Genomic DNA, 21,238 nt, shown 5'->3' with positions numbered 1-21,238 from the left:
GCACGTCTGGTATAATTGTTCTTCAGAACTGAGGAGGAATTATACTTGACTTGAAAAGTTTACTCTGTTTCACCGTGCACAGATATAGCCAGATGTGCTGAGTTTCTCCAGCATCCTTTGTGTTTGTTCCCTCTGGTTTCTGACAGGTGGGTTAGTTTAACATTGCAAGGCTATGTTTAACAGACCAATGTCTGTGTGGTGAAATAGGCAGAAAAAGGCTTTCAGAGATTTCCAAGTATTTTATGATAAGTCTGTGGTTTCCACAATTCCCTTCTGGACTCAGTCCCTGTCTGGAAGACAGCCCCCTGCTAGACAAGAACCCAGCAGTTATTTTGATCAATAAATCCACCAATTAATTTACCGAATCACTCAATTGCAAATTATAGACACAGTCCTCAAGGGTCGTTGTAACAATAACAACAGCATACTGAAAGGCCTGGACAGAGTGGATGTTGGGAAGGTGTTTCCATTGGTAGGAGAGACTAGGACCCGAGGGCACAGCCTTAGAGTAAAGGGAAGACCCTTCTAGAAAGGAGAGAAGGAGAAGCTTCTTCAGCCGGAGAGTGGGGAATCGATGGAATTCACTGCCACAGACGGCAGTGGAGGACGAGTCAATATATTTAAGCTGGAGGGAGATGGGTTGTTGGTTGTAAGAGGGGTCAAGGGTTATGGGGAGAAAGGGATTGAGAAACATATCAGCCATGATTTAATGGTGGAGCTGAATCAATGGGCTGAATGGCCTAATTTCTACTCTTATGTCTTATGATCTAATAATTTAAAAAATGAAGAAGGGAGTGAACAAGCTAAAGGGGACGAAATCAAGCTAATGGTGGAGGGGGAGATGGTGTCTCCAGCCCCTGCGGTGCCACCTCTCTCTCTCTCGAAATGCCTTGAAGGTGTTAGTGGACACCACATGCTCCATCTCTGAGAACACTTGGGCCCGATTGTGGCTGTGGAAGAGGGTGAGGCAGTCAACAAATACAAATACAATCTCCTCCACAGACCTCTGTCTGGCCCTGGAATGACCTCCTATACGACCTCCTCCTGTGTGGGCCGAATAGGGTCTTGGTTTGTTACAGCTGGCAGTGCTACAGTGCCTCTGTGGTCAGCTTAGACCTTTGTGCTTGTGTCTGCAGAGACGATCTTGCCTTCGGACTCTCAGACCAAGTTCAACAATCACAGCTGCTTTAAGGCTCTGAAAGTATATCACCCTGATGGAAGCAGGAGGTGGCAGCACCCTCAATGACACCCCCACACTCTCCTATCTCCCCCATCCTTCCAACATCCACATTAAAACCAAGCAGCTGCTTAAACGAACAAAAGATGGCCATCATTCCCTGCCTGCAGTCGCACCACTCTCTCAGTTGCTGCTTCGAGCCGTAATAACTCTGCTCAGTTTGGACAGAAACAGCTCAGCCATTAGTTCAATCATCTCGAGGAAGGTGCAGTGTGCAGGGTTGGAAATAAATCAAGAAAATAAATAACTTTCTTTGATTTTCACAGAGTGTAATAAATGGAACCTCATTGCTGCAGAGTCGTGCTCACATGAAGTGCAGGGTCAGACAAGGGGCTGCTCCTGACCCAGACTGAGGGAACAAAAGTCATAGCCCCACCCCGTGACCCCAAATCCCTGACCCCCTACCCCTGACCCCCTATCCCGTGACCCCCACTCCCTCAAGGCACAACAACCCCCCCACTCCCTGGCCCCCACTCCCTGACCCCACCCCCACTCCCTCTGGGCACAGCAGCCCCACTACCCCATGCCCCTGGGAACATAGCACCTCCTCCCCCCCGCCCTCAACACCTGGGAGAACAGGAACCATCCTCCTCACTACCCCTGCCCCACTTCACCCACTATGACCCTGAGACCCCTGAAAGCACAGTGGCCCTCCCCTTGCTGCACCGGCATCCTGCCTACACTGACAGTCTCTCCCATACCTAGGCCTTATGGTACCCCTTAGAGACCTGGGCCATAGTTATATGATCAGATAACAATCCCTCTCCAATGTTTATATATCTGCCTTCTCTGGGCTGAATATTTAAGTTAGCATTGACCATTGACCATGTTTAGTGGACAAACTTAAAAATTACACAACACCAGGTTATAGTCCAACAGGTTTAGTTGGAAACACTAGCTTTCGGAGCGACGCTCCTTCATCAGGTGTTGGATTCTAACCTGGTGGTGTGTGATTCTTAATTTTATCCACCCCAGTCCAACACTGGCAACTCCAAATTGTGTTTAGTTGACATGTTGATGACAGGACCCTCAGTGAACCCACACTTTATATAGTTACCCAACATAGGAGAAGACCATCAGAGCCATCATGCCTGTTCCAACCCTTTGAACGAGCTCTCACGTCTCCCTCTTCCACCATAGCTTGACAATTATTTCCTCTTCATGCGTTTTTCCTGAAGCATTCTTCAAGAAAGTTTCTGCTGAATCTATTTCCCCAGCATCTCAAGGCAGCTCATTCCAGATCGTAATGACCTTGCTAAAACTATTAAAAAAACTCAACTTATAAACTGGTCTAATACAAAACCATAGAAATCCGGTTGCTGGAAAACTGACAAAAAAAAAATCAGAAAGTGCTAGAGAAACTGAGGAAGTGAAGCTCAGGAACTCCTGATGAAGGGCTTATGCCCCAAACATCGAATCTCCTGCTCCTCGGATGTCGCCTGACCTCCTGTACTTTTCCAGTGCCATGCATTTTGACTTTGACTCCCCAGCATCTGTAATCCTCACTTTCTCCTCCTCCCTGCACTCCAGGTTTTGTTTATCGCATGAACAGCTATTACACACCACCCATTGTTAGACACTAACAGCCCCCATTAACAGCTATTCACCCTCCTGGCCAGATTGTGATACACTCCTTTGTCTGTCCAATTGCTCTTCTCTCTCTTTGGGCTCTATCTCCACCCACCGTTTACTCCTTATCCCCTCCCCCCACTTTATATTCTGCATAAAAACCAGCTTTTTCTCACCCACCATCAGTTCTGAGGAAGGGTCACCAGACCCAAAATGTTAACTCTTGATTTCTCTTCGCAGATGCTGCCAGACCTGCTGAGTTTTTCCAGCAACTTCTGTTTTTAATCCTACATCTGTATATCTTTTAGTTACTGAAAATGATTTCTCTTCACTGAATTTAGTGAAATCATTCAGAATTTGGACAATTCTGTTAAGGTTCCTGTAATCTTCTTTGCCCAAGAAGAACATCCCAGAGTCTCCAGAACTCAAGCCCCTCATTCCTGGTACAATTGCAGCAAATCTCCTCTACACTCTTTCCAAAATCGTGGGCCATCTGATTGACGTGTCGTGAAAATGTTATTCCCTTTTGCAAAAGGGTTAATATTAAAGCCAGGTGTCAATGTGAGGTTATACAACTGACACATGTTATGAAGATGTGGGTGTACTCTACCCTTCAGAAAGTTAAAAGCTAGCAGAACTACCTGACAGCACCAAGTGTTCTGAACAAGATACCAATGTAACCTTTTGGTCCAGCAGCTAGTGTAGCTGGCTGCCTGGAGACATGAGAGCTCGTTCAAAGGGTTGGAACAGGCATGATGGCTCTGATAGTCTTCTCCTATGTTGGGTAACTATATAAAGTGTGGGTTCACTGAGGGTCCTGTCATCAACATGTCAAATTCAAATTCAGCCAATCAGTTTAAATTATACCCCAAAAAATACCAAACTCCGATCAAGTTTGAATTTAGTATATTGATGATATTAAAAGCCAATGACACAATCTGATGCTTTGGAGATATAAGACCAGGGAAAAATTGAATAGTTGGGGGAGAACTGCCAAGCCACCAGAATATACAGACTGCCTGAAACACAGCTCTCTTTAAGGTACATTGATCTATCAATGGTCTGAGAAAAAGAAATCCTAACAAGAAAATCTCCAGCGGAAGATACAAAGGGAAGATTCGACAGATGTTTGGTTTTGAAATTTGAATTTTTGGTAAATCTTACTCAGGGGTTTTATTGGACTAGTATAATAGAGGGGAAACTAAATGATAGGTCAGAGGAAGGAGTTGTAAATAGTTGTTAATTAATTAATCTCTGTTATACTTTAAGAAATAAAGTTGTTAATATTTACTTTAAATAGTTCTTGACCACTCGAATTTTCACAGATTACCACATGGGCTAAATCTTTTCTGTGTTGCTGGTTTAAATTAGCAGGGGAGTTTACTCCATGTCATAACACAGAAAAATAAGCCAAAGGAATGTATAAGTATCTTGCTGACTATCACTGGATGAACTTTAATCAATCTGGCACAGGGTTGTAATCTTTGGCAGCATGAAATAGTTGTGTATTTTCCAGTATAATTAAAATAAGTCAACCATTATATGGTAATATTTCAATAGGTGGCAGTTTCAGTTTATGACCTGCACTGTGTTAAACCATGACAATTGGATAAAAGAATGATTGTGTTTTCCTTTTATGTTTTGTGCCTGTTTTAAGGGCTTTGCACTTGGAAATAACTTACAAGCACCAGTTTAAGGAGATGTAATCTGACTGATGATTTGCCTCGGTGTTGCACTGGATGTGTCAATGATGGTTTCATACGTGGTGATTCATAAGCTGATGAACAATACATAGAAATCTCACAATGTGATGCAGAAGAGACATTTAGCAACCAATACTGTTAAACTCCTTGCCCTAGTGCAATCAAATAAAGACAGGAATGGTTGGAGAAAGTCAGCAGGTTTGGCAGCATCTGTGGAGAGAGAGAAATAGAGTTAATGATTCGAGACCAGTGACCCTTCTTCAGACCTTAGAGCAACATTTGAAGGTTTCTCCAAATCAAATCTCAAAGGTTTATTTGGTAGGGATAGAGGTTAGCATTGCCGTGCTCGTTAGTGAATCTTGTAGTTGAAAGAAGGGTCATGTGGAGTGTAAACTTTGGCTTGAAGTTGCAGTGCTGAATGGTCTGATTTGGTGCTGTATTGAGTGTTTGTGAAGATTATGATTAAATATTTTTAAGTTAATAGTCTTGATAACTCTGGCCTTAAGAACTATACCTAGCTCTGTCTTGAAAATATTCAAAGTTTGGCCTCAACAGCTTTCAGTCACAGAGAATTCCACAGGCTCCCCACTCTCTGGGTGAAGGCATTTCTTCTCCTCTCAGTCTGAAATGGCCTACCCTGTATCCTTAGACTGTGACTCCTGGTTCTGGACCCCCTGCTCATTGTGAACATCCTTCCTGCATTTACCCTGTCCAGTCCTGTTCTAACCTCGTCCTAACTCAGGGCCCTCCTGAGGAAGGGTCACCAGACCTGAACGTTAACTCTTAATTTCTCTCCACACATGCTGCCAGATCGGCTGAGCTTTTCCAGCAATTTCTGTTTTTGTTCCTAACCAATCCAGTCTCTCTTCTCACCTCAGTCCTGCCATTCCCAGGAATCCATCTGGTAAACTTCTGTTACACTCCCTCTACAACAAGAATATCCTTCCCCAGATAAGGAGAACTAAACTGCTTACAGTACTCCAGGGATGGTCTCACCAGGGCCCAGTATAACTGTTGCAAGACATCCCTGCTTTTAGTTTTTGTGTTTCTAATCTAGAATGCATACGAGTGAGTTAACTGTTCACCTATAGATTACTATGGCCACCTGAAAATTTCAATTTAATTTTAAAATTTCCTGCATTATCCCTCTCACTGCGGGAAAGAGCAGAGAAATGAAATTCTAACTTTTTTTGTAACAAACTGGTTCAGTTACAAAAGCAATCAAAAGCTTCTAATTACTCTAGTCTTTGTCATTTGGAATTTTGAACCGTGTGATGTTAATTGCTTTATTGTAGTCGCAGACTTAAGCAATGCATCATTTTATTTTAGCTTGTTCTAAAATCCTTTCAAATCTTTCTCCTCTGTTTACAAGCCAACCTCAATGTCATGGATATGCCAGTATAATTGCAGATAAAATGACAAAACATATTTTCTGAGTGCTGCAGTTTTGCCTCAATCTCCAGCTGTTACAGGGACACCGAGTTGCAGATTTGGAATTACAATATTAATTATGAAAACAGCAAAAGCAAAATCTCAGATTAATTTGATATCTTTAGCATATAACCTTGCAAATGGATGTGTCTTAAAGAAAATGTACCAGTATATCATTGGGTTATAGCAAAAGTGAGGACTGCAGATGCTGGAATCAGAGTCTAGATTAGAGTGGTGCTGGAAAAGCACAGCAGGTCAGGCAGCATCCGAGGAGCAGGACAATTGATGTTTTGGGCAAACGCCCTTCATCAGAATCTGATTGAAGATTTGTAGCTCGGGTATCCGTTGTTGTGGTTCTGCTCGCCGAGCTGGAAGTTTTTGCTGCAAACGTTTCGTTCCCTGGCTAGGGAACATCATCAGTGCTGTTGGAGCCTCGTGTGAAGTGCTGCTTTGATGTTTCTTCAAACATCAAAGCAGCGCTTCACACGAGGCTCCAACAGCACTGATGATGTTCCCTAGCCAGGGACCGAAACGTTTGCAGCAAAAACTTCCAGCTCGGCGAGCAGAACCACAACGCCCTTCATCAGGACTGAAGGAAGATAAAAACACTCTCCACCCTGGAGGTTCCCTGCCTTCAGTCCTGATAAAGGGCTTTTGCCCAAAACATCGATTTTTCTGCTCCTCAGATGCTGCCTGATTTGCAGTGCTTTTCCAGCACCACTCTAATCTATCATTTGGATATGGGCCTGGCTTTATTGAACTTTTTCGGGATCTTTATGGAAAAAAACAAGTCATATATTCTAATACCAACCAGGTAATGCCGTAGGTTGTTGTAAAAAAACTCATGTCCTTTCAGAAAGGAAATTTGCCATCCTTACCTGGTCTGGCTTACATGTGACTCCAGATTCATAACAACGTGGTTGACTCTTAACTGCCCTCTGGGCAATAAATGCTGGTATGGTTGGCAATGCCCACATCTCAGGAACAAATAAAAGCAAAGAATATGCTGTAAAGCAAGGCCCAAACATTCCACATGCTGTGGCAAGACTCTAAATCATCAATTTAATCTCTAGGATGGTTAATGCCTATGATTGTGACCACTATCTGAGATAAAGGAAACTCCCACCAACTCTCATCTGTAACCAAGAAAACTTTTGGTTTCTGGTGACAGTGTTTTTGATCACGGTAGATCTCAATTTGGTAGCCGGTTAGTTGGACCTAGGTTTTTCGCTGAGTTAAAAGTCCTTGTTTTACAGGGTTTTTAGTGTTGGTTTTTGTCCACTCAGAGGGAGATTTGTCTTGGATTGTGGGAGTTTGGAGGTCTGAGTGTAACTGCTGTTTTCTCCTAGTTCTGTAACAAACCTGCAACTTACAACCAACCTGAAAGCTGTTGCCAGTCTTCGTATTACAGTCATACACATGGGAACAGACTGCTCGGTCCAACCAGTCCATGCTGACCATAATCCCAAACCAGTCCCAGCTGCCTGCCCCTGGCCCATATCCCTCCAAACCTTTCCTAGTCGATAATTTATCCAAATGTCTTTTAAACATTGTAACTGTACCCAAATCCATCACTTCCTCTGGAACTTCATTCCACATGTGAACCACCTTCTGTGTAAGATATCTGCCCCTCATGTCCTTTTTACAGATCCCTCCAGTCACCTTAAAAATGTGCCCCTGGTCTTGAAAAGACAATTACTGTTAACCCTATCTGTACCCCTCATTATTTTATAAACTTGTAATAAGTCAGTTTGTGTTTTTTTAACTCAAAGATACCCGGTGCCAACTTATCTCTCAATTGTGTTAAATCAAAAAGCCACATGTGACTGTGTAACCAATACATGAAAACCGTCTTTCCTTTGAGTTGCAAAAAAGAAGTAACTGGTTCATTTCCTGTATCCAAATTTCCATTCACTTGGTTTATATTTCCTTGCCAAAATGTAGCCTTCACAACTTTCCAATTGAAAATGTTTGTTTCATTTCCCTATCAAATTAATTTTGTTGCAACTAAGATGTCAGATGTAAGGTGTTTTATAAAAGATTTGAAAAAGTTTCTAATAAACTAAATTGAAAAGAATGTGAGATGAAAACGACAAGCAACCAACTCAAATCAAAAGCCCCTTTGTCCAATTCATAACCTTTTGGCATTACAAAATGAAATGACCTGCATTTAGACCAATCGACATCAAGGCCATCTTAAAACCTGATTGCTTTTGCCATGCTGAACTTGACACTCAACTGGGATTCATGATTAATATTTCATTAGCACAAGAAGTGCAAAGCTTATTTTAAGCACCGAATGGAGATTTAATGAATCTATCCTCTGAAAACAGGCAGTAGTTTTTCGATAATGTGCCAAAAATACCTGATAATTTATTTTGGGAATGGGCAGCAATTCGCCAAACACCCATAATGTGGTCCCAACCATTGGTGAATATCGTAGACAATGCAGATATGTCGCAATTAACTTTGCTCCACAAATGCAGAAAACCTTCAGTAGCAGTTCAGACTCCGGTTGGTAGCCATCAAAGAGAAAAATTGCTAAGGTATGTCCTATGTGCAAAAATGTCAGAATAACTGTCTAACGAGTATGTCAATGAACAGATTTCTGAGATTTGAAATTAATGTTAAAAGGTCTGGAAGGGAGGAGAGGATAGATTTTTCTTCACTTGATGTTGTCAGGATCTGGAACACTTTATTTCAAGAGATGGCAGAAATCTGACAATTCTAAAAGAGCCTATGATAAATCCTAAAAGAGGAGGAACCTGCAGGGTTAGAGTCAAAAGATTTAGGATGTGGGACTAAGGAGCATGGGTATTTCAAAGGGCCAGTACATGCATGACAGGGCTGAACAGCCTCATGCTGTGCCATGCATTATAATGATTCCATGTTTTTATGTACTTTAATCACTTGATCAGCCTTTCTGTTTATTTTCACTTGTGGGACATACCCTTTCTAGCTGGGCCAGCATTCTTTGTTCTAGTTGCCCTTGAGAAGGTGATGCTGAGCTGTTTTTTAAAACTGCTGCAATCCATGTGCTGTCTCCATGTGGTATATCCATCACCTTTAGATCATCAATAATATTGTAAAGTTTTACATTCTGAATAATGTACTCATTTGCAGGTTGTGAGTGTCGCTGGTAAGATTAGGATTTGTTGCCTATATCTTGTAGATTTTAATAAGGTGGTGCCAAACTGCTATGGTGATGAATTTCAATCACAAAGTCATAGAGTCATATAGCATGGAAACAGACCCTTCAGTCCAACCAGTCCATGCTGACTATAATCCCAAACTATAGACCTACCTGCTTGCTCCTGGCCCATTTCCCTCCAACCCTTTCCTATTCAAGCACTGATTCAAATGTCTTTTAAATGTTGTAATTGTACCCACATCCACCACTTCCTCAGGAAGTTCATTCCACATGTGAACCACCCTCTGTGTAAAACATTTGCCCCTCATGTTTGTTTTAAATTTCTTTCCTCTCACCTTAAAAATGAGCCACCTAGTCTTGAAATCCCCCATCCTGGGGAAATAACAGCTACCATTAACTCTATCTATACTCTCATTATTTTATAAACTTCTATCAGGGTGCCTTCAACTGCCTACGATCCAGTGAAAAATGTCCCAGCCTATCCAGCCTTTCTTTATAACTCAGCATACATCCTGGTAAATCTCTCCTGAGCCCATGTACTATAGGCACACTCTTAGTGCCGTTAGGCTGGAAGTCACAGATTTTGTCCCAGCAACAATTAAATATATTTCCCAATATATTTCTAAATTGGGATAATATGTGACTTGAATAGGAATGTAGGCTAAACGGCCTACTCCTTTTTCTATCGGCCATTTAATGCAATCACAGCTGATTGAACACTTCACCTTCACTGTCCACTTAGATTTTTAATTGTCAAAAGCATAAATAGTTATCAACCTCTACTTCAAAAATAGTCAAAGGATGAGCTTCCAAATCCCAAAGATTCTCATCTCATGCTAAATTGTGCCTCTGTTTCTAGATTTCCCCAGTCGGGTAAGTTGCTGATACTCTATTCCTCTGAGTATTTTGTAGCTTTCCATGAGATCACATCTCCTTCTGTGGAACTCTGGAAATATAGGCCCAGTTTGCCCGATCTATCTTCCTGAGACAGTGTCACTATTGCACCCCCTCTATAGTAATGACATCCTTCCTGAGATAAGGAGACCAGAACTACAGTCCTCCAGATCTGTGCTTCTGGATTACTAGCTAACTGACATTACAACTAGACCATTATCAGTCCAGAGCAATTCATGAGTAATGTGACGATGCTGACTTTAAGAGGTATGTTTTGTTCTGGTATCTTTTAGAGAGAGATTGGGGTATAGGTGCTGAGCAGCCTACAAGAAGATAAACAGCCTTCGTCATTTTTCAAAGTTGGAACAATAGATGCAACCTGACTGGGTGTGGTCAAGCTCCCACAGATCCATGTTCTTTAGTTTAGCTTTCAACAGTTCTTACAGAACAGGCCCTTTGACTCTTGATGTTGCGCCGACCTGTGAACTATTCTCAGCTCATCCCCCTACCCTATCCCAAAATCATCCATGTGCTTATCTAAGGATTGTTTAAATCTCCCTAATGTGGCTGAGTTGACTACATTAGCAGGTAGGGCATTCCACGCCCTCACCTCTCTCTGCGTAAAGAACCTGCCTCTGACTCTGTCTTAAATCTATCACCCTTCAATTTGTAATTTTGCCCCCTCGTACAAGCTGACATCATCATCCTAGGAAAAAGACTTTCACTGTCCACCTTATCTAATCCTCTGATCATCTTGTATGTCTCTATCAAATCCCCTCTTAGCCTTCTTCTTTCCAATGAGAACAGACCCAAGTCTCTCAGCCTTTCCTCATAAGACCTTCCCTCCAGACCAGGCAACATCCTGGTAAATCTCCTCTGCATCTTTTCCAATGTTTCCACATCCTTCCCGAAATATGGGGACCAGAACTGTACACAATATTCTCTTTAAATGCTTCTTAGCTGATCTGTAATTCTCCATCGCCTCATCTGAACCATCTTGCCTCATCAACATCTACAATATTCTCCTTTTCCTGAGTGAAAACCAATGAGAAATGTTCATTTAGCACCTCTCCAATCTCCACAGGGTCCACACGCAACTTCCCACTTCTGTCTTTGACTGGCTCTATTCCTACCCTAATCATCCTTTTATTCCTCACATTCCTATAGAAAGCTTTAGGGTTCTCCTTTATTCTATTTGCCAATGACTGCTTGTGTCCTCTCTTTGCTCTTCTTAACTCTCTCTTTAAATCCTTCCTAGCTGATCTGTAACTCTCCATCGCCTCATCTGAACCATCTTGCCTCATCAACACATAAGCCTCCTTCTTCCACTTAACAAGAGATACAATTTCTGTAGTAAACCACGGTTCCCTTACCTTATCACTTCCTCCCTGCCTGACAGGGACATACCTATCAAGGACACACAATATCTGTTCCTTAAACCAGCTCCACATTTCCATTGTCTGCATCCCTTGCATTTTGCTACCCCATTCAATGCATCCTAATTCTTGCCTAATCGCATTATAATTGCCCTTGCCCCATCGATAACTCTTGACCTGTGGCATGTACCTATCCCTTTCCATCGCTAAACTAAATGTAACTGAATTATGGTCACTCTCTCCAAAGTGCTCACCTACAACTAAATCAAACACCTGGCCTGGCTCATTACCAAGCACCAGATCCAGTGTGGCCTCCCCTCTTGTCAGCCCTTCGACATACTGTGTCAGGAAACCCTCCTGTACACATTGGACAAAACTGATCCATCCAACGTATTAGTGTTATAGCATTTCCAGTCAATGTTGGGGAAATTAAAGTTCCCCATAATGACCACCCTCTTCCTTTCACTCCTACACAGAATAATTTTGCTAATCCTCTTTTCCACCTACCTGGAACTCTGCAGAGGCCTATAAAAAACTCCAAGCAGTGTGATCTCTCCTCTCCTGTTTCTAACCTCAGCCCACAAATACCTCAGTAGACGGATCCTCATCAAAGATTCTCTCAGCTACCGTTATACTATCCTTGATGAACAAGGCCACGCCTCCCCCTCTTTTACCACCTAGCCTGTTCTTGCTGGGATCTCAGCAGAATTGGAAGGCAGTGAATCTCTCTCGGCTGCTGTACTCTCTCTCTCTGGGTTTCCTCTTAGAATTGTTTTTTGATATTCTTTCTTCCTGGATTGGAGAACAGATTGTGAGACAAGGGTATGTTTCTGGGATGTTACTTTATTGTAACAACTACCATTTAGTAATAAAATAATTTATTATTCTGTTAAGTTTTCTAATAAAGTTAAGTTATTCCAAGTTTCTCTTTTTTTTGTATTTTAACTGTGGTGTTTGAATAAATTGTGCTTTGCTTAACATTGAGTAGTCTGACCAATCAAATTGCATCAGGAACACAGCAACTTGTATTTACTTTTGCAATGTTAAAAAGTTAGTTTCTAAGCTACCTTCTTAATATATTTTGAGGCCGGGGGGGTCTGGCCTAGTCCATAATGTAGATAGACCAGCTCCTATCAGGAATATTAACATGGCCTTACCAATACCGAGCACATCCTGAGAACAAATCAGCAGTCTTCAACAAACACTCATATTTTGTGTGCAAGCGAGCTTAAGTGCAGAAACAAGATTTAGTCATGAAAACATCCAAAAGCATGTGCTTATCTTTCTTGTTTGCTCCTGTCTGTGTTTTCATTAAACAGAATTCACAAATGGAAGGTGGTGTACGTAGAGTCATTGAACATTTTTAAGGTGGAGTTAGATATATTCTTGTTAGGCAGGGACTCAAAGGCTATCAGGATAAGGTGGGAATGTGGACTTTGAGATGATCTCATTGAATGAAGGAGCAAATTCAAGGTGCTGAATGGCCTAGCTTTGCTCCTTATTCATATATTAATAAATGATTTTGACTTTAACTGGAATTTGTAGTTTGTTCCTTTATCTTATTTCAAAATTGAATTATTTTAATCCTTTTGGGAGCTGGTGTGTGTGTATGTCCGTCCGTCCGTCTGTCCAACATGGAGGCCCCGTAGAGCAGGGGATGAGCTGAAGTGCCCTGTTCTGACTTCCATGTTGGAGATTTGTGACATTGAGCTTATTTGGTATGTTTGTTGAGAAAGGAGGCTGAATATTAATGAGGTGAGTTGGGCCATTAATAAGACAGATAACAATTGATAATGCACCTTAATTAGCCACCCTGGTGAGAAACCACTTTCCCAGCAGGTGGGTAAAAGATATGGATCAATACTCCCAACACCTCAGGATCCAACTCTGTATCACATCTCTCCCTAGTCCATGCAGCAGACCCCTGTTAAGATTCTGTCCATCGTGTTCATTCTAGCATTCTGCAACATCTACTCAGCTGGTCCTACAGTTTTCCACAAACTCGGCAACCCTTTTCAGACAACTGTCCAATCTCTTTCAGATGAATCTGCTTCGATCTTGCTCACAAGGTGCAGCGTTCCAGATCCTAACCACTCATTGCATTAACAATTTTCCATCCCACTTTACCATTGGTTTTGTTACTAGTTATGTCTTCTGGATCAAAACCCTTCTCATGAATGGATCACTTACCAAATATAACTAACACAAAGCTGCTGCCAGTTAAGTCAGGAGCAAGAAATCTGTTTGCCCCTTTCACCTTTCGTGCTCTGCATTTCCCTTTGCATGTCAATGAATTTATCGGAAACACAGGTGATTTAGTGGTGGTGGTTAATAGATTGAATAATATCACAGGAGATTTGATGGTGGGAGGAAAGCTGTTTGGTTGTTGTGTGATAGCATCTCAGGATATAGGAGGAAAAATAAACCTGTTTTGTGAGGGTCAGAATTGGGTACTTTGGCACAAATATTAGAAAAATGGATATCAGATCTTTTGGTATGTCAGTAGCCACAAATCACTCGGCATAGTCTATCATGGTGACTCTACTTGCGTTTGTTCACAGATGATTTTGTTTATTCTGATAAATTGTACCATTGAACTATTTTATAATGTACAGTTATTCATTAAACTGTCAAATTAGTAGATCTTTATTGATTTTGCCTTTGATCTCTTGTTATGATGCACTGCTGGGCTTCCAACTAATGCAATGTAACAATGGCCAATTGTAGTTTTTTATATTAATCACCAAACGAGCCATTTGCAGTCATTGATAACATGAAGGTTTTAATCATTTTTTGAAATATTTTCTTGAGAGTACAATTTGGTCTTGTTTTGGAATTAATCTTCCTCCACATCTCATCTGATCCTATCTCACTCAATGGGTCCTCTTCCATTGCTTGCTCAGTTTCTCACCATAAATCCCATCTGCGACCTCTACAACCTTCACCCACTCACACAACTAGCCTTCCTTGCTTTGTGTCTCTGTCCGTTACCCACCAGCTTTATGAGAGGAACAATTCTTCAGTAATGATTAGATTCCCTACAGTGTGGAAACAGGCCCTTCGGCCCAACAAGTCCACACCGACCCACCGAAGAGTAACCAACCCCCTCTGACTAATGCACCTAACAACTATGGACAATTTAGCATGGCCAGTTCACCTAACCTCCACATCTTTGATCTGTGGGAGGAAAGTGGAGCATATGGAAGAAACCCATGCAGACATGGGGAGAATGTGCAAACTCCACACAGACAGTTGCCCAAGGCTGGAATCAAACCTGGGACCTTGGCGCTGTGAGGCAGCAGTGCTAACCACTGAGGCACCATGCCTCCCTAGTAATCCCATGACTTGTTAGAGACTGGAGTAATCCTGCAACCCTTTTTCCTAAAAGAGGCATCTTCACTCTTTCATCTTCCCTACCCCATTGCCTATCCCTTTGGAATTTATCTTCATACGATCACTACTATGAAGGTGATCACCAACATTAAACTTATCAACTTCATCCAATTCATCACTTAGAACACATTTAGTCAATAGTTATCCACTTGCACAGATATAGATATACCGCTTGAGGAACAAATATTTGTCAGGAATTTATTCCCCTTAATTTCTTTTCTGTTCTAACCAGTAAGTGGTTGATAAAACGCTTCTGTGATTATCTTTATTTGTAGTTTTTGTTTTCTTCTCTAAACTCTAAACTTTGTTTGAAATCCCTGTCCTATTTCACTGTCTCAATTAGGATGCTCTTTAGTACAGCAACAACAGTAACATCCCAATGGATCTTCCCCAAAGTTAGTGCCAATGCTCCAGATAATGGAGACCACTTCAATCACACTATCTGCTTTGAGTTGCCTGAGGTTCCTTCCCTCACCATTCCAGTCTATGGCTGGGTGATTGTAACTTTATTCAGGGAATTGCTGAGACCAACTGAATATTAACAGGCAAAATTATAGCTTTAAACCTCCTTTAAAAACACTTTGGTTGATTACATATAGACACAGTTATGGGTCGTTATTCAATATTCTTCCAAGACTTCTTCGGGTGGGGAAGGGAAAGGAGTGTGACTAAACTACCAACTATTTGGTGAAAGAGAACTGACACCCCTAGCAGTCACTCTTTTAGCCTGATCCACCATTCAATTAGATGATTGATATGTAATCTAATTCCATCATCTACTCTTGATTCTATGAGTTTTAATACTTACTCCTACTGAAATAAGTCCACAGAGGCCAGTATCCCCTCACCAAGTCACCTGTTATTTATACAGGGTAGGTCCTTGACATTGATCCAGTTCCCTCAGAACCAGCCTTCAAAGTGAACAGAACCTCTGACACTCCTGTTTACATTTTATTAAACAATTCACAGTTTACATAAACAATTAACATTAATAGCTGTATACAGAGAAAGAGCAATTTTACAAGGGAGGGGAATGGCAAAGCCAGGCCCCAATCCCTACCATTCAACCAGTTTTCAGGGAAATGAGAAACCTCAAATCCCAGTTTCAATCATTATAAAACAATAACAATGACATTTGTACGTGTAAGATAGCTCAATTACACAAGAAACAGTGCATACAATACAGACCCCCAGAAAACCCAGCAAGCCCCCCTGTCCCTCCCACCTTCTGGCCACTCTAAGGCAGCCCGCCCCTACACTCCTGTTTACATCTGTCAGCCAGAGCTCCCTGATTGGACCAAATTAACAGCCCCATTAGGGAACTTGTATTCTATGGGGTCCACCTGGCTGACCCCATTATAATCACTATGCCTACCAAAGTGTATCACTCATTTGTGAAACTTTCAATTAACCTCATTCCTCAATATAAAAGTAAAACAGGGAACTGTGCATGCAATAAATCTTTATCCTGAGTTCTGAAGAAGGGTCGCTGGACCTGATATGTTGAATATACTTTCTCTCATACCCACTGAATTTCTTCAGCTATTCTTGTTTTTGTTTCAAATCGCGGCAGTGTTTGAGGGGAGGCTGTGTTAGAATACACTTTGTGTGATTGCCCCAAATAACCCAGCTCCAGGTTTATATTTCTACCTCCTTGTTCAGGTCTTTCCTTCCTGAGAAAATAGTTTCTCTTTACCTACCCTGACAACCTGTTTAATCATGTTAAACAGCGTAAATTTCTATACTCGAGGCAATACAAGTCTAATCTGTACAATCTGTCCTACTAATTTAAACTTTTTGGTTAGGATACTGGGGATTGATGAACACACGGAACAACTGTGATTTCCCCAGACTGATAGGAATGAGATATTTTTCATGAAAAGGCCAATTGGCAGATTCTGAATAATGACAGCTGTTTTCTGTGACTAGCTTTGACAACAGGGGAGTCTTAGCTGTTCCTGACATCAAAGCAACAAATCATCAGCTTCTCATTTAGAATAACTGATGACTTATTTCTGTCCACACTGAGGAAAAGCAATTGCATTATTGCATGAAGCAGTAGTGATACCTCATCTCTCTCCTTCTTCCTCTGTCTCTCCCTCTCTCTCTCTCTCTCTCTCTCTCGCTCTCTCCCTTCACACTGATTCCCAACTCACACTGAGCAACATAAAAGAAGGAAGATACAGCATTTCTACATTGTGTCTCATGACATTCCCAAACACTTTACAGTCAGTGAACCTGTTTTTGGAGTGTGGTCACTGTTGTAATATAGGAACTATAGCAGCTAACAGTGTACACAGCGAGATCCAACAAGCAGCAATGTGATAATGACCAGAAAATCTGTTTTTGTGATTGGTTGAATGGTAAATATTATCCAGACCACTGGAAGGAACACTCCTGCTCTCTCTGTGGTGATTGTAATGGGATCAGCTTGATAGACCTAATAGAATATGAGTTCCTTGATTAACCTGGTCCAATGAGGGAGCCCTGGCTGAGATATAAAAAGGAGTGTCCGAGTTCTATTCACTCTGAGACCTGGCCCTGAGGGAGCTGGGTCAGTGTCAAGAACTCCCCATGTGTGGGTAAAGGTGGACTTGGTGACGAGAAACCGCCTCTGTGAGTCATAGAGTCAGAGAGATGTACAGCATGGAAACAGACCCTCCGGTCCAACCCGTCCATGCCGACCAGATATCCCAACCCAATCTAGTCCCACCTGCCAGCACCCGGCCTATATCCTTCCAATGTGAACTTGCCTATGTTGGTCCAAATACAGCAACCTTTCCTCATAAGGGCACCCCTTTATCCCCTGAATAAGTATGATGAGCCTTCTCTGACCTGCTTCACAGTGATATCCTTTTACAAATAAGGGGATCAAAATTGTACACAGTGCTCTAGACATAGGCACACCAATGCCCGATACAACTTGCAGTAAAACATACAGAACCAGTTGCTGTACTTGCATTTTGCGATTCACGTACCAGCACATCCAGAGCCCCTGTGTCAATGAGTTCAGCACATACCATTCTCTGGTTAACCTAAAGCTGCTTTCAATTATTCCTGCTAAAGTGGACAAGTTCACATTGTACTCTATCTGCCAAAGTTATGCCCACTCGTTTTCTGGTCTCTCTCTGCTGCTGTCTCTCCCCTCTCACCCTCAGTCTAACGACACATCTGAAAGTTGGAACCTCTGACCCTGCAGCATTGCCTCATTACTGCAATGGTGGGTCAGCCCGTCTCGTGGAGCTGAAGACTTGGTGTGGGCCTTGAACCCACAGCCTCTGCCTACACAGTGAGAGTCTCACCAACCTGGGCCATGGCTGACAACATCAGAAAAGCTTTGTGACCTTACATTACAGAGAATGCCCAAAGCTAGATCTGCCAACAACTGAAATATACAAGTCAGTCATTTCCCCTTTCGATGTAAACCACTGTTCATTGAGAGAAAGCTTCAGCCTCATCACTATACTAAAGAGTTTATCTGTGACCATTTTCCATTGATCAAATGCAACTTTAGTGTCACTTTATTATATTTTCAATCTATTCTGCAACATTCATTCCCATTTATACCCAGTTCAGGGTATTTTATCATAACTCTGTTGTCTATTATCTGTCATATCCAACTGGATGACAAAGCTTCATTATAAATTGGTTGATCTCAGCAGAATTTTATCCAGATTTCAGAACACGTAACTGCCACACCAGCAATATTCGATATAAATTGTCATCATATACATTTGTTTGACAGTCTCAGCCTCTGGCACAATTGATAGCACATATGTTTCTGAAACAGAATGTGTCGGGTTATGGTCATGAAAAGGTAGATGTGGAAAGAGTGTTTCCTCTTGTGGCTTAATCCAGGATCAGGGCAGGTGTCAATGTTTCAAAATTAGGGTTAAAACGAAAAAAACTGCGGATGCTGCGAATCAGAAACAAAACAGAAAGTGCTGGAGAAACTCAGCAGGTCTGGCAGTTTCTATGAAGAGAGAAACAATCAATGTTTGCACTCAGAGAGTCATAGAGTCACAGAGTTATACAACATGGAAACAGACCCTCCGGTCCAACTCGTCCATGCTGACCAGATATCCTATATTAATCTAGTCCCAATTGCCAGCATTTGACCCATATCCCTCTAAACCACTCCTGTTCATATTCCCATTCTTTTAAATGCTGTAATTGTACCAGCTCCACCACTTCCTCTGGCAGCTCATTCCATACTCACCCCACCCTCTGTTGGAAAATGTTATTCCCTTGTAAATCATTCCCCTTTCACTTTAAACTCGTGCCCTCCTTTTGGATTCCCATACCCTGGGGAAAAAGACATGCAGTGACCCTTCCTCAAGATTTGGAAAGTTAACTCTGTTTCTCCTTCAATAGCTGCTACCAGACCTGCTGAGTTTCTCCAGCACTTTCTGTTTTAGTTAGGGACTGCCTCTTTAGAACAGAAATAAGGAGAATATTTTTCTCTCTGAAGGCTGTCTGACTGTGGAACTCTCTGCCTCAGAAGGATGTATCTTGAATATGTTTGAGACAGAGGAGGTTAGATTCCAGGAGATGAGGATTGTTGGAGTGGCTGGAAATATGGGACTGGAAACGCAAGCAGATCAACAATGATATTCTTGAATGGTGGAACAGACTAGATGGGCTGAATGGTCTACTTTTAGCTCTATTTTATCCAGGTCGTTCTGCTATAAAGCGCATTTCGTTAATGCAAATTTACTGTAATGTGATTGATGAATTGGAGACACAATTTCTAAAGCATGTGTTGGCTATAACGCAGATTACATCACCAACACTTTAAGCATTGTTTCTAAAGTGCGATTTTTCTGCAACAGGGGTTTTCATAAGAAAGCAACCATTGCATTACGAAAGAACTACCTGTATGTTCATATCTCATTTGACTTGAACCTAAAAAATCTAGGCTGAAATTTCCCATGCAGTACAGAGATAGTATGCACTGTCACTGCTTCTATTTTTCAGCATGTGGAGGTGCCGATGTTGGACTGGGGTCGACAATGTCAGAAACCTGTTTGGTGATTTCAAATAAACCTCTTGGACTATAAGCTGGTGTCATGTGACTTAGAGTCATAGAGATGTACAGCACGGAAACAGACCCTTTCGTCCAACTCGTCCATGCCAACCAGATATCCTAATCTAATCTCGTCCCATTTGCCAGCACTTGGCCCATATCCCTCTAAACCCTTCCTATTCATATACCCTCCAGATGCCTTTTAAATGTTGAAATTGTACCAACCTCCACCACATCCTCTGGCAGCTCATTCCATACGTGCACCACCCTCTGTGCGAAAAAGTTGCCCCTTAGATCCCCTTTTAAATATTTTCCCTCTCACCGTAAACCTATGCCCTCTAATCCTAGACTCCCCGACCCCAGGGAAAAGACTTTGTCTGTTTATCCTATCCGTGCCCCTCATGATTTTATAAACCTCCATAAGGTCACCCCTCAGCCTCTGAGGCTCCAGGGAAAACAGCCCCAGCTGATTCCTGCAATGTCAGCTGTGAATTTTGCTGTTTGTTAATTTTTCTTAGATGCACTCTGATGTCCAGAGACACTTGAACTGAAACAGCAAGAGCAGTAGCTGTGCAGATTCACAGCTGTGTCAGACAGCAGTGTAGGTTTCTCTCTCATTTAATTCACTGACCATGTTGTCCCTGTCTTTGTCTCTCCTCCTCTTTTTTAAAGTGCTGTTATTTTGATCATTTATCTCCCCAAAGTTCCAAAACAATGCAACAGCTTATAAAACAGTAATTGCTGCTCCTGGAATTTGAGGAAATCAGCTCCAACACCTAAAGTACTGCAAAAAAAAAGGAGCAGCTTTTACAGCAACAATTTTCCCTGTCCGCCATCTTGGAATACCCAGAATCCTTTTGACGCTATCTTTCAGATCAGATGTTAAACTTAGGCCCACTCTCACTTGGGTATAAAAGATCCCATGAGGCTATTTATTAGCAGAGCTGGAGAGTTCTCCCTGGCACCCTGGCTAATGTTTATCTCGCAAGTAACATCATGAAAGCAGATTATCTTCCCATTGCTTGTGTGTGAGAACTTACTGTGTGTATAGAGATTGCTGCCTTTTTTCCACCAGTAATCTCACTTCAATGTGTTCCGTTGAAATATAAAATGTTTTGGTACACCCCAAGGTTGTGGAAATTGCTACATAATGTCTTTCTTTAAAGTATAGTTGTAGCTGTTCACAGCCCTTAGTCAATTGGATATAAGACTGTTAACTTGAATCTAATGCAGTGTAAAATCTTTTCAGGAGAAGAAACGGCGAGGAATTAAGGAACTGTATTTGAGGAGATTTGTGTACTTAATTTTTAGCTCCTTGTAACAATGTACTCCAAGACATTCCTTCCCTTTGGTTTAGCCTAAGCAATGAGTGCAAATGAAAGACAGCTCTAACTCTAACCTGTGCTCTGACAGCAGCTAACTCCCTGTTACAGTCCTTGAAGTGGCTGTGTTACTGCA

At 41.9% G+C, this 21,238-nt stretch overlaps 1 protein-coding gene across 1 annotated transcript in view; it reads left to right on the top strand.

Annotated features, from left to right (window-relative positions):
- stpg2 (sperm-tail PG-rich repeat containing 2) overlaps positions 1-21,238 on the top strand; it is a 239,847-nt gene that overhangs the window by 49,951 nt on the left and 168,658 nt on the right. The gene's annotated exons all lie outside the window — the stretch shown is intronic.

This window comes from Hemiscyllium ocellatum, chromosome 36 (assembly GCF_020745735.1).
Source record: "Hemiscyllium ocellatum isolate sHemOce1 chromosome 36, sHemOce1.pat.X.cur, whole genome shotgun sequence".
Lineage (NCBI taxonomy): Eukaryota > Metazoa > Chordata > Chondrichthyes > Orectolobiformes > Hemiscylliidae > Hemiscyllium > Hemiscyllium ocellatum.
Note: the sequence above shows the minus strand (reverse complement) of the source record. Positions and strands in the feature narration are given on the sequence as shown.